The 12215-nt window shown below is 38.5% G+C and overlaps 1 long non-coding RNA gene across 1 annotated transcript in view; it reads right to left on the bottom strand.

Moving 5' to 3' along the window:
• Nucleotides 1-879: 879 nt before the first annotated feature.
• The window catches only part of LOC135415452 (uncharacterized), a 44946-nt gene continuing 33610 nt past the window's right edge, over nt 880-12215 (bottom strand). Inside the window, exon 4 of the long non-coding RNA XR_010431127.1 lies at nt 880-1802. This is a non-coding gene — a long non-coding RNA (uncharacterized LOC135415452). The remainder of the gene's footprint in view (nt 1803-12215) is intronic.

Below are 12215 nucleotides of genomic sequence, written 5' to 3'. Positions count from 1 at the left end.
AAAGTCCAAACTGTCTGAAATTTTACACTACATTCCTTGGATATTTAAGTCAGCCTGCTACATGTAGGTACCAAGAATGACACTCCCAAAAGCATAGAGTGTGAGCACAAATACCCTCATGCTCAGTCCTCCCTGCCCAGTTTCTTGCATTTTGTGTTTATTTACTGATGCAAACTCCTTGTAGCCAGTGGTCTAAAAGCAGATAGTAGCTTTTTCATTTAGCCTTTAACATGTGTAACAGTGAACAGGTTCTTCCCAACATCCCACAGCAATGAAAAGCACAGCTCCAACAGCCTTAGGTGCAACAGAAAGAGGTACAGAAACCTCACATTTTGCAGAAGGGCATCACTGCAAGTAAAAACTTCATTAATGCCCATGAGCTCTTTATGCCTTTATTGCCCTCGCAGCCAAAGGGTGAATTTAGACTCTGTTAAAACCATACAAGCTTGGAAAGATTTAAATTAAGCATAAATCAGAAAATTTGAGTGCCAGTTTGTATACAGAGGGAATGAGCTGTAGTCAAAAAGAATTTTTTATTCCTATCATCAGGAAAAGCTAGTAGTATTGAAAGCAGAATTGCTAATCAGAATTTGTATGCTCAGTCAGTTTAAAAGTTTCACAAAATGATGGCCATATTGCTCTCAGTATAGTTCTGAACTAAGATAACTGACAGATATTTTTCATCTGGAGAAAGCCCAGCAGACCCTATGTAGGGCTCACCCTGAAAGCAGGGTTAGGTTTAAGCTTGAGAGAGAAACTAAGTCTGGGATCTGGAGCTGAAGTGGGGCTGGAAAGGGCTGCTGAAGGAAAGTGGGGGCTGCAAAACAGAACTTTTTCATCTGGGCAGGGGTAGGTTTTGGTTTGTTGAGCTTTTGGGGGGGGGGGGGTGGAGTTGGTTATTTGGTTGGGTAGTTTGGGGGGTTGTTTGTTTGTTTCTTTGTTTTTCTGTTTTACAAAAACTTAGCCTGGAACTAAAGTTATGGCTATGTTACAAGGTATGGGACTCAGTATGTTTTTATGTATTTATACCTCTAGAGAAGTGCATCCATAAAAAGTGCATTGTGGAGCAACTTGAGGAACAGGGGACAGTTTCAGACTAAGATCACTCCAAATAGATAGTATTTAAAAAAATAATCAAAAATAATCAAGTACTTAGAAGCTTAGAAAACCACTGATCTTCAGAGTTACTTTCACTGTTGATGTCCAAAGGGTAAATGCAGATAAAAGAACCCATAAGCATCTCAAGGATAAACCAGTGCTACAGAGAAAGCAGCTATAAGTAATTCAATATTTTCTGTCTCGTAATACCTGTGTTTCTCTGGGGAAAATGTTTTCTACGGGGGAAAAAAATACCTGAACTTAAAGTATTGTAAAGAGAAACTACAAAAGAAATCTTATGTCCATTTGAAGTACAATGAAGTATTTACCTTAGGCCACACCTTTAATATGAAAATATATAATCTCCATTCACAGTAAGAAAACAAGTGAGGACAGGTTGGGGTTCTCATCAGTTAACAGGTTGAACTAGTGGAACTATGAGGGCTGTGCATTAAAAACAACCCCCCAAAGGCAACTATTTGGCACTTGGGGTTTTTTTACACTATCTACAAGATACCTAATGTCACAAGAGTGGATGTTAGGCATTTAGCAAACTCTGCAAGTAAATACTTAGATGAGTTACCTGGAAATCAAAACCTTCCTTGTGAGGGGATGAGCATGTGCAAGGTTAAGTCCATCAGAACCGGCTCTGGACTGTGCTCCTGAGCAGTGACTAACCAAAGACAATGGAAACTTGAAGTGTGCTAGAAAAAAAAAGAAGGATCAGATTATTTGAGCTCAAAATGTAGAAATCGTAAATGAAAGGAGCAGTGGTAGGTGTGTGCATCACTGTTTAAGGAATCTGGTGCTTAGTGCCCAGATTTCCAAGGGCTTGATAAGAGCAGAACTGAAATGCAAGCAGAGGAAGAGTGTGAAATGTTGCAGATTACAGGAGAATAGGGACCAATGGAAGCCAGTCATACTTCTCATGTCTATTATGTGTGCTGTGAAAATGATTTACCTTAGATTTACCTTACTAGATCACAGCCCAGCCCAGTATCTCCATTTTGAGAGATGTTACAAAAATACAAGTATTTCTTTATTCAGCTTCACTTTCCCTAAGTTGTTATTGCCTCAGCAGAATGAGGAACATGATGATCATGGGCAGCAAAAAACAAGTTAGAAGTCAGAGAAAGAGACAATCAGAAAGTAGAATCAGACATGGGACCACATCCATTTATGCTGCTTTTCTTGCAAATTTATTTTGGCTTTTCCAACAAAGACGGAAGGAAATATTCATCATGTTGCATTTGTCAAAAAATAAATTTTGTAGTTACCTGGGATGAATTCAGTTCATTGCTTTCAGCAGAGGATACACTATTTTGCTTTTATTTCTATATCTAGAAAACCAGAGAGACTTATACAATGATTCTGACAGCACACAGATTTGTAATATTTCAGGAGCTCAAGATCTTGAAGATTCATTGCAACAGTTCAGTGAAATCTTTGTAGAGGAACTTTAAATACAGGATTTTTTCATCTTATTAGTATTGAAAAGACAGTTACTATCTCTTGCTGTATACTTATAGAGAAAACTTCACAGGAGAAGATACATGGCAGCTTGGGAAAATGATTTTCCCTGAGACAATCAGGATACCTCAAAGTCTTTACTCCCAGGGGTGTAAAGAATGCAAGAAGGAGGAAAAAGAATTACTTACCCTGCACAAAAAATGTAAATAAACAATAGCAAAATGTAAATGTACTATCAAGGCATTTTTAGAGCAGGTAAACTAAAATATTATGAATCAAACAAGAAATCATTATACAGCATTAGGCTAGTGTTTCCATTTCTGCACCAGCTTGTTACAGGCTGTCTCAGTCCAGCTTTTTTGTTGACAGATTTTTACCTCATTTTCAGTTCATTTCACTGAAAAAAACCCCTAACGTAAAAATGGAAATATCCTTCAGTAAAACTGCAAATTCTCCTGATAAATATTAATTCCCCCTTCTTTAAAAGGTGCTTGTTTGCGGTATTATGAGTAGTAGCTATGTGTGTTAAATCTCCCATTCTTTGTACCAGCTTCTTTAAAAAAAAATAAATCAGCCAATGAAAAGTGCCTAGACTGACGCTGTCTCCCTCGGTTAATCCAAGGCCAGGAGAGGGATAATTTGATTAAACTGAGACCCTAATTTATTTAGCTTTAGTTCTGGATCAACCTCTTCTTAATAGAGTGCTGTCGTCTCCAATTGTTTGATGAAAATTAAAGTGACATAAATACCATGGGACTTTTTCAATCTGATTAGTCAGCTAACTTGCATCAATACTACCCCAGCCATCAGGCGCTGGCGTCCTTCCTTTCACCAGCCTTACTAACAACTGACAAGTTCTCCTTGAAGCCCGGGCACCCACGCTGCCACTCAGACCCCTACACTTAACCCATCATTCCTCCTCAATGGCTCTTGTTTGACAAGGTGCCCACACCTTTTTCCATTGCTGTTCATCAGACAAAGCTAAATATTGTTTTATTAGCAATCAATAGCCTGTTAATCCCAAACGATTTCACAAATCCACTGAGCTCTCAAGCTGATTAAAAACGTTTGGGTTTTTTTGGGGTTTTTTTTTTGGTTTTGTTTTTTTTTTTTTTAAGCTGCTAAATTTCAGATGGATTTTCACCTCTCCTCCCAGCCCTCACACTCTGATATGGGACATTGTAGCTGGTAAGCAAAGCCACAAAAGCAAAAAGAGCTCTGTTGTCTTTAATGTTGCCTTTAAGTGGACGTATGCAAATGTCAAAGTTTCACAGTTTAAATATGAGCAAACCTATGCCACCAAACTCTCAGCACATTTAGTAGCTCCTCCACTTTCAATCCATCAGTTTGCAACTTAAGAATACAAGAGCTTCTGAGCCTTCTCCTTTCTTTTTACAGCAATATGGTAAATTCTTGCTTAGTCTGTGGGCAGGGAGACCAAGAAGTGAGAGAGAGATTTGATTTACCATACATAAACAGCTAACAAAGCTGGCTGGTGCACTATTGAACCATCTACCATTCATGTCCAAGTCCCAGACACAGGCTTGGTGGACTGTGATGATACCTATGTTTGCATGTTGGATCATGGGTAGATCTTCTGAGAGGCACAAGGGGAACAGCATTACAAACACACTTCCTCTTGGATCTACCCATCCTTGCTCACACTCACTGTCTGCCTGTCTTGCCTTGGAGACACTGATTAGGAGAGCTGGTGATATAATTAATGATAGTTTACTAATGTGATGCAGCATAAATCAAGGTCAAGGCAGACAGCAGTGTGGACAGGCACGCACTGAGCCTCTGAAGCACCCAGGAGCACAATGCTGACTCTCAAGACTTGGTGAGCTGGCTTTGCAAGTCTAGGTTTTATTCTTACCCATAATTAATTGTTGCTGTAGGTCTACTCCCTCTGCAACAACAGGGAAAGAAGGGTTGTGGGCAAGCTGATGCCTCAGCAATGTTGCAAATACCCTGCCTGAAACAAATCTTGAAATGGATGGTCTTGACTCTTCAGTCAACTTAACTCTAGGACAAGTTCTTGTTGACATTGAAGGACTTAACTAAAAGCAAAAGCAGCCTAACACACATTTTATGCTTTTTGTGCTGGGTTTTAACATACCCAGACTGTGTTTTAAGTAGAAAGGGAAAAGTTATTTCAGCTGATACAGTCCTCTGGGAAGTCTGTTGAAACAAAATGTATATTTCCTAAAGCATCAGCCTTGAGAACAGAGTACGAGTTCTGAAACAGACTGCAGACGTAAAGTCTAAAAGGCAACATTTCAAATCAGTAACTTGCAAAAGTCGACATAATTATTGTGAAAATAGCTGCTTGTTAAATAACTACTGTTAAAATAGCTCCAGATTTGCCTGTTCAGTGTCTGTTCAAATGAGTCTTCCATATAAGCTCGTGTGCTTTGTAAGCTCTTCTGAAACTCTTCTTTCAATAATTTTTTCTGTTAGGATAAATATCTATCCTATCAAAAATATTCATCAAAACACTAGAACATAATGGCAAAAAACCCACTATCTACTCGTAATTTAAAAAAAAATTGATATTTTAAATTGCAGACACATTAAATGGAACATGCAAGTTTCTGCCAAGGCAAATAAAGCAGCAACTGTTTGTTACTCTCCCTTTGGCTACTGCGCATGACCCCACTGCATTTGCCAGTGGCTAAAAAGGGCCTCAAAGAATGTTTTTCAGTTTTGTATTTTATGAAGTTATAAATAAAATTAACAAAAAAAAGTACTAAAATTAATACTCATCCAAGTAAGTACTTACTGTAGTTTAAAATTCCTCTTTAAGTCCTCTATTTCTAGGGCGAAGGATGGTAACTTTAGAAAATTATTGTTGATTCAAGTTGTGAACAACTCTACTGCTCTTGAATTCTAGGATAAAGCAATATGTATTTTGTGTCAAGATAGGGGATTTTTAAACTATATCTGCAGATATATTGTGCAATAGCATTTGCTGTTCGAAGTAGAAAAAAAAGTTTGCTATTTGTTCATAGAATTATTTTTGTGTAATAACAGCAGAAATGCCATTGATACCTCAATCTCCACCTAGTCATTCTGTAAAGAGTATTTGAACATCTGAAAACACGCGGGGAATGAAACCTGAAACATTGTCCTCGACAGCACAGTAAGAAACACACCATCATCATAAAGAGGTGCCAAAGACTGAAAATCAGGACAAGTTCCTGCTGCACTGTGAACTCTGGGTATGTCCAGACTGCAGCAGTCTCTGCAAGCCAGCTCAGGTGTTGAAAGGAGTCGAAAGGAGCATGAAACTCCACACTCTTTAATGCACCATGGACACATAGCTTTTCAGTTCTTGCTCAGAATACTTGACTTTAATGTTTTGCTTTTAATACGTTAGTTTTTATAGCGGGAAAAAATTAATGAAGATATTCAGGAAAGCAGAAGACACAAATTTACTGTGTAACCTACATTAATTCTGGGTTACAGCCTTGACTGTATGTCATGACTGCAGTGGCTGCATCTACAGAGCATTTTGTTTTGTGCAAGAACATCTTCAACTAGACCAGTGCGCCCAGAGCCCTGTCCAACCTGACTTTGAATGTTCCCAGGGATGGGGCATCTCAGCCTCTTTGGGCAACTTCTTCCACTGTTTACCACGCTCATCATAAAACATTTCTTTCTTATATCTAGTCTGAATTTACCCTCTTTTAGTTTATAACCATCACCTCCTTTCCTATCACTAGAGGCACCTGTAAAACATCTGTCCCCATCTTTCTTATAAGTCCCCTTTAAATATTGAAAGGTTGAACTTATTGTGCTGCATCTCTGGCTTCTGCTTACTGATCTGCCCCTAAGACATTATGTAAACATAATATTTTTTGCTCTCAGAATGAGAGGGCTATTATTCCAGTGTTCTTCCCCAGAGGAATAATCCCTGTGAATCATTACAAGTGGTCACAATTCAGAATAATTCCTCCAAAGTTTTGCTGGTGCCAGGGGTCACCTGCCTCTGCAAACTGAGTGTTAGTGATGCCTGTGCACTTGTACAAAATTGAGGTCACCCAGCTTGTTTATTGGGACTCTTTGTCTGGCAGCCAAATCCTACAGCTGGAAGCTGAGGCAGATGCTCAGCAGCTGTTGTCCAAGTTACATGTGCAGGAAGGAGATTTACTGTTTTGCTCAAGTTCTCCAAAGCAATGGTTCATTTCTCTGGCAACATTTAGGGCACACTGGAGACAGCAGTTATACAGTTTTGCTTTTAACTGATCAGGAAATTTTGTTTCTTAACCATGAGTTTGGGTAGTAATAACTTGGTTTATTTAATGACCATATCATCTGCATGCTGAAGTGTTGTTTTCTGAACTTTAAAGCCCCAGAACTGAATAACATGACACTCAGAGAAGCTTGAGATCAAATCTAAATCCAGATCCAGGGTAGAATTTGAGTCAACAGTGAACTGTCAAACAATTTCATCTGGATGTACCGTAATTCAATAAAATTAAGATCGAGTCTCAATGGTTTAGTTTGACTTTCAGCTTCCATTCTTAGAAATACCTGACAGTAAATGATTCTTCTATTATTTTCACTTTTGTTCCCCAGAAAAAAATCTGTGATAGCAAAAACATGAAAGATTCTGTCTTCAAAAACCCTCAAAAAATGAGAATTACCAGTTTCATGTTTCCATTACAGTAAGTTTGCTGCAACACTACTGAAGTAATACTTTGCTATGTTATCCCAAATCTGTCTTCCTGAGGAGCTGTCCTGATTATCTCTTATCAGCAACAGTGGATAAAGTTGTCTTTGGTCTTCTGTTTCCTGCTTTCCTTGCCCGCTTGCTTTATTTCTGTTCTGCTAGGTACAGGGCTCTTTGCTTGCCTTCTAGGAACCAACTCATTTTGAAGAGACATTACCAAAATACACCAGCAAATCAGGGTGGGGAAAGCTTTACTCAATATGTGGCTTGAGCTCCTTAAATGAGAAAGTGCACCACCCTTCAGTGAACTCCTAATTTGTATAAAGCACCAGAGGACACTATAACAAGCAACAACTTTTATAGAATCATAGAATGCTTTGGGTTGGAAAGGACTTTGATGCTCATCTCGTCCCAACCCCCCTGCCATGGGCAAGCACACCTTCCACCAGACCAGGTTAAAGCCCCACACAACGTGGCCTTCCAGGGATGAGGAAGCTACAGCTTCCCTGGGAAACCTGTGCCCATGTAACTTTCTACATATTTACATATATTTTCCCATTCTCCCTAATTACTCTCACAGACCACTATGGTTCCTTTTAAGTGCACCGATTCTCATTTTAAAAAGGAGTTGCTCTTCTTATTCCTAGGCTTTCATGAAAAGATTGCTCTAGTCTTTGTTTTTCTAATAATCAGGAACCCTTCTTTTCTACTTTCCAGAAATTTCCGTGTTGCTGAGTTGCTGCCACCCAGCATTTGGGGTGGTGAGAAGGAATAACTGGGTGACCTCACATATGCATTAGAAGCTTCTAATGACAACTGCATGTGTTGTCAGTGATGGCTTTGGAATCTAAACAGCTATAAAATGGTCAAAATTCCTGAAGTCTTTACACAAGGCTTCACTGGAGTCTGAACTCACTGCCTGTAAAAGCAGAGCATCCTGCAAAGCTTCAAAAATATTTTATCAAGGAATGCATAGTTGGAAAAACACTCCAAATGGTTTGGACTTTCCACTTTTTCTGTATGTTCTGGGTGAAACCGAGAGCAGATTCTGCTCTAAGCAGGCAAAATGACTTTGGTGCTGTGCTCTTCTAAGTAGGTGGGCACAGGAATAATTTTGTTCCTTTTGTTCCACATTCGTGGCGCTAAACGAGATGCTTTCTCTGTACCAGGGATGCTCCACGAAACTTCTTCCTTTTCGACTGTGAACGCAGGAGGGCAGTGCAGTTCCAATTTGGATTCAAACATCTCTGGAGCAGCTGGTCTTAAGGAAAGCTCAGCCCAAGTCCAAGTAAAGCCTCCAATTCCAGTTAAAGGAGTTTCTACTCTTTCCTTCATTACTACATTTGGCAACCCAGCTGTAGCCAGACTTTTTTAAATAATTGCATCTTCCCGAACCTCTGCATGTGCAGCAAATATACATACTGCCAAAGAAAGGCAAAAACAAAAGAAGAAAAAGAAGGAGAGAAAGGAAGGCAATGGAGGAGAAAAAGTGGGAAGAAAGGAGGGGAGGGAGGAAGAAGGGGAGAGAAAGGGAGGAAGGAAAAAAAGAGGGGGGAGGGGGGATTTTGAGATGGGGTTTGAGATTAAAATAAATAGAGTTGCTGTTGCATTTATCTATACCACACATAAACAAGCTGCTGGACTCAAAGGCATCAAAAAAAGTCAAGTCAGGATGGCAACTCATGTACAGTTCTAAATATACCTTAGAAATTGTACTTGCAGTATAAACAGTAGCTGCATGATTTTAAAAAGTGTGAAATAGGTAAAGGAAATTTTAAAAATTTTTTTCCTGGTAGCTCTGGCAGATTTCATCTGATCCCTGCTGATGGGTCACAGCCTCCTCATTCAAATTTCCTCTGTAAAATGTATTTCCACTGTCACATTCTGTCTTTTACTGTATTCATTTCAGAGTGGTTCTTCCAACCAGATTGCCTGGTAAATGACTAGTAAAAACAAAATAGTCACTGAAGTAAATGAGTAGTTTGGAGAAATAAAGATTATTTGGTGAAATAATTTGGGGGTTTAAACACTTTTTTCCCCCCAGCACATTGACACAAAGTTAACTCTTTTGCATGAACAAATGTCTGTTGTTAGCAGGACACTGACTTTAACCAGGCCCTTCCCTTGTGCAGAACCTCGAGTTTGGATCCCATCACATACCACAGTGCTAAGAAACATTTAGAACATGGGCTGCATGAGATGGGTGATGTTTTACCGGCAGGACCACACCCCATGCCCAGCATACACTGGCATTACACAGGATCTCACAGAATCTGGAGTAGCCACATCAGCAGAGAAGATTTTGTGCTGAAACAGTTCTTGAGCAGGAGATTTCAATTCTGTGGGTCATGCATTTGTGGCATTTCCTAATCTTTTTCTGTTTGATCCTTTTGACAGGTGATTTTGTTTCCTTAGGAATATATATACTCATAGAGAGATATACAGAAATTGAAGAAATCATTGAGTATATCTGCAACCATTACTTTATTCTGTTATTTTATGAACATTTCTAGTTGACATTTTGGTGAGTTAAATAAAAATAGCAGAAGATATACTAGTAGAATAATCACCTTCACAAACACCTCATAAGATATATAATATTTACAACAAACAACAACAACAACAACAACAATAATAATAATTATGTTGATGATGATAATAATAATAAGCTTGTTTCTGACAAAAGAGGACGTACCCTGCTTCTGTTTCTGGTTTCACAGTCCTACCACACACTGACACATTCCCATATGAATGAAAACCTAATTTATCTGAAAACTAAACCTGCAAAGAATGTATCAGCCAGGTTGGTATCTGTGCTGTCTCAACACGTGGCTAAAAATATCCTGGTAAAGGAGGAGAGGTGGGATGGTGCTGCTAAGGGCAGGAAGGGAGGAAGGCAGGGAGGGAACTGCATTTATGAGCAGCATCTTCAATTTTGCCTGGTATAAACCTGAGGCCATAACCTGAGACCAACTTCCACTGAGTTCAAGGGAGTCACAGCACTCTGAGGGCCTTTCACTGGGGCCACTTTCTTATAAAGTCTTTCAAAAAAATTCTAGATCCACTAAAAAAATCAGATTGAAGATATCGAGGTAATAACACAGTGTGTATTCCTTCTTCTGAAAGCATTATTTTCCAGTGAAGGTGTATGTGGCATTAAATAAAGAAAGAAATGGCTAAAAGTGAAGTGGTAAAAGAAAGGAATCACAGGAAAATCAATAGCCTCAGGGGGAAAAAAAAGGAAAGAAAAGATGGCTGATATTGAGAAGATTGACTTCAAAAAGAAATACTTTAAGAAACTGAAAAGCATTTATGAAGCCAGTACTTACTGGAACTCAGTTGCACTGGAACAGCTCCCTCTGCCTTTCCTTTTGTAACTGTCTTGTCACGTGCAAAGCTGACAAAAATAATCAAAGCAGTCACTGGAAAACTATAAATAAATTTTGGAAAGAAAGGAAGAATTTTGAAAGAGTGAAACTTTCTTTCTTTGAAGAAAGAAACTAGAATTCTGAAAGACTGACATTCTTCAGTGAAATGCTAGAATTTTTTAATCTGCATTCCTATCAATAGTGTTACTCACCGCTGCAATATATACTGCTAATTAATATTCTCTATGTAGCCAATTATGCAGCCAATACCATTTCAATAAATAAGTTCTAGCCTATCAAATCTATGATTGGTTTTGAACTTGGACTAAAACCATTGTATCAAAGTGAAAAATGATACAAGAACTTATACACAGCGAAAAGCATTCAGCAAAACATTAGAAATTCAGTGACATCAGTATTGTATTTTTTCAGCAAATCGAGTTATTTTGTTTTCTCAGAGAAAAATAATGATGTCTGAAATGCCTGATTTTTTTTTTGTTTCCCACTCCACCCCCCCAGATAGCAAGCATAAAAGTAAAGAAACTTTTATCAACTTCACACAAAATCTTCATTAACATTGGTGTCAACTGCAATTCTCTACTAAAGGATTTCCTATTCTTCCGTATTAATACATGGTGAAAAAAATAACATTTTCACTATTATTGGGTTGGTTTTGGAAAACATGAGAGATGGCAGGGTGGCAAGACTAGATTTTGGGCTGGATCATCCTTATGTAGTATCTACTTTCATTGTGACTACTTTTGTTACCACTTATTCATGGATTTAAATAGCAGAAATCTTCATGTGCATGCAATGAGCAACCAGTTATTGCAAATAATTTTACTAAACTATAGTATTTGAGCTTTTACAGAGTGGCTACAATAATTCATACTTTTGCAGTTTTTTGGGGGACTTTTTTTCATTCTGTTACAGTAATGATAACATTTTTAATTGTTAATCAGATTTGGAGAGGGAGTTGTTCTTTTTTCTGTAAAAGAAATGTGAAAATTAATCTTTCTCTCCTTCTCTGTTTTACTGGCCTAATTCTGATTTCATTTTTAATCTCTGTGAAACCTCTACTGATGCATAAGGACACATCAGAAAAAAAAACAACTTGTAGAGCCTCTTTTTATAAAGCACCCTTAGAAGCAGATTTATTCAAAATGACAGGATGGTGTATTTCTTTTGGTATTTCAGGCAGAGCATTCCTGAAACATCCTTGGCCTCCCACCATCTTCAGGAAGCCAGCTGGACAAATGGGAAGGTTAGCAAATAATAAATATCAAGAATATTAGAATAATGAGATCATTGCCTGGCAGACAAACTATTTTGAAAACTAAGATCCCAGCTACATCGCCTGCACAGCCAGAGGATATAACTGAGATAAAGGGATGACCGTACAGAAATATGCCCCCAAATCCTATAATCCATTTCTCCATAACTATTTCCAACCATCAGAATGTACAAACAAACAAACAAAGCAATCTGACCTTAGTAGAAAAGATAAAGTGAACAGCAAACAAATCTCAAGAGAGGAGAGGAGAGGAGAGGAGAGGAGAGGAGAGGAGAGGAGAGGAGAGGAGAGGAGAGGAGAGGAGAGGAGA

The sequence above is a fragment of the Pseudopipra pipra genome, chromosome 6, assembly GCF_036250125.1.
Source record: "Pseudopipra pipra isolate bDixPip1 chromosome 6, bDixPip1.hap1, whole genome shotgun sequence".
Taxonomy (NCBI): Eukaryota; Metazoa; Chordata; class Aves; order Passeriformes; family Pipridae; genus Pseudopipra; species Pseudopipra pipra.
This window is presented reverse-complemented; position numbering and strand designations above follow the sequence as displayed.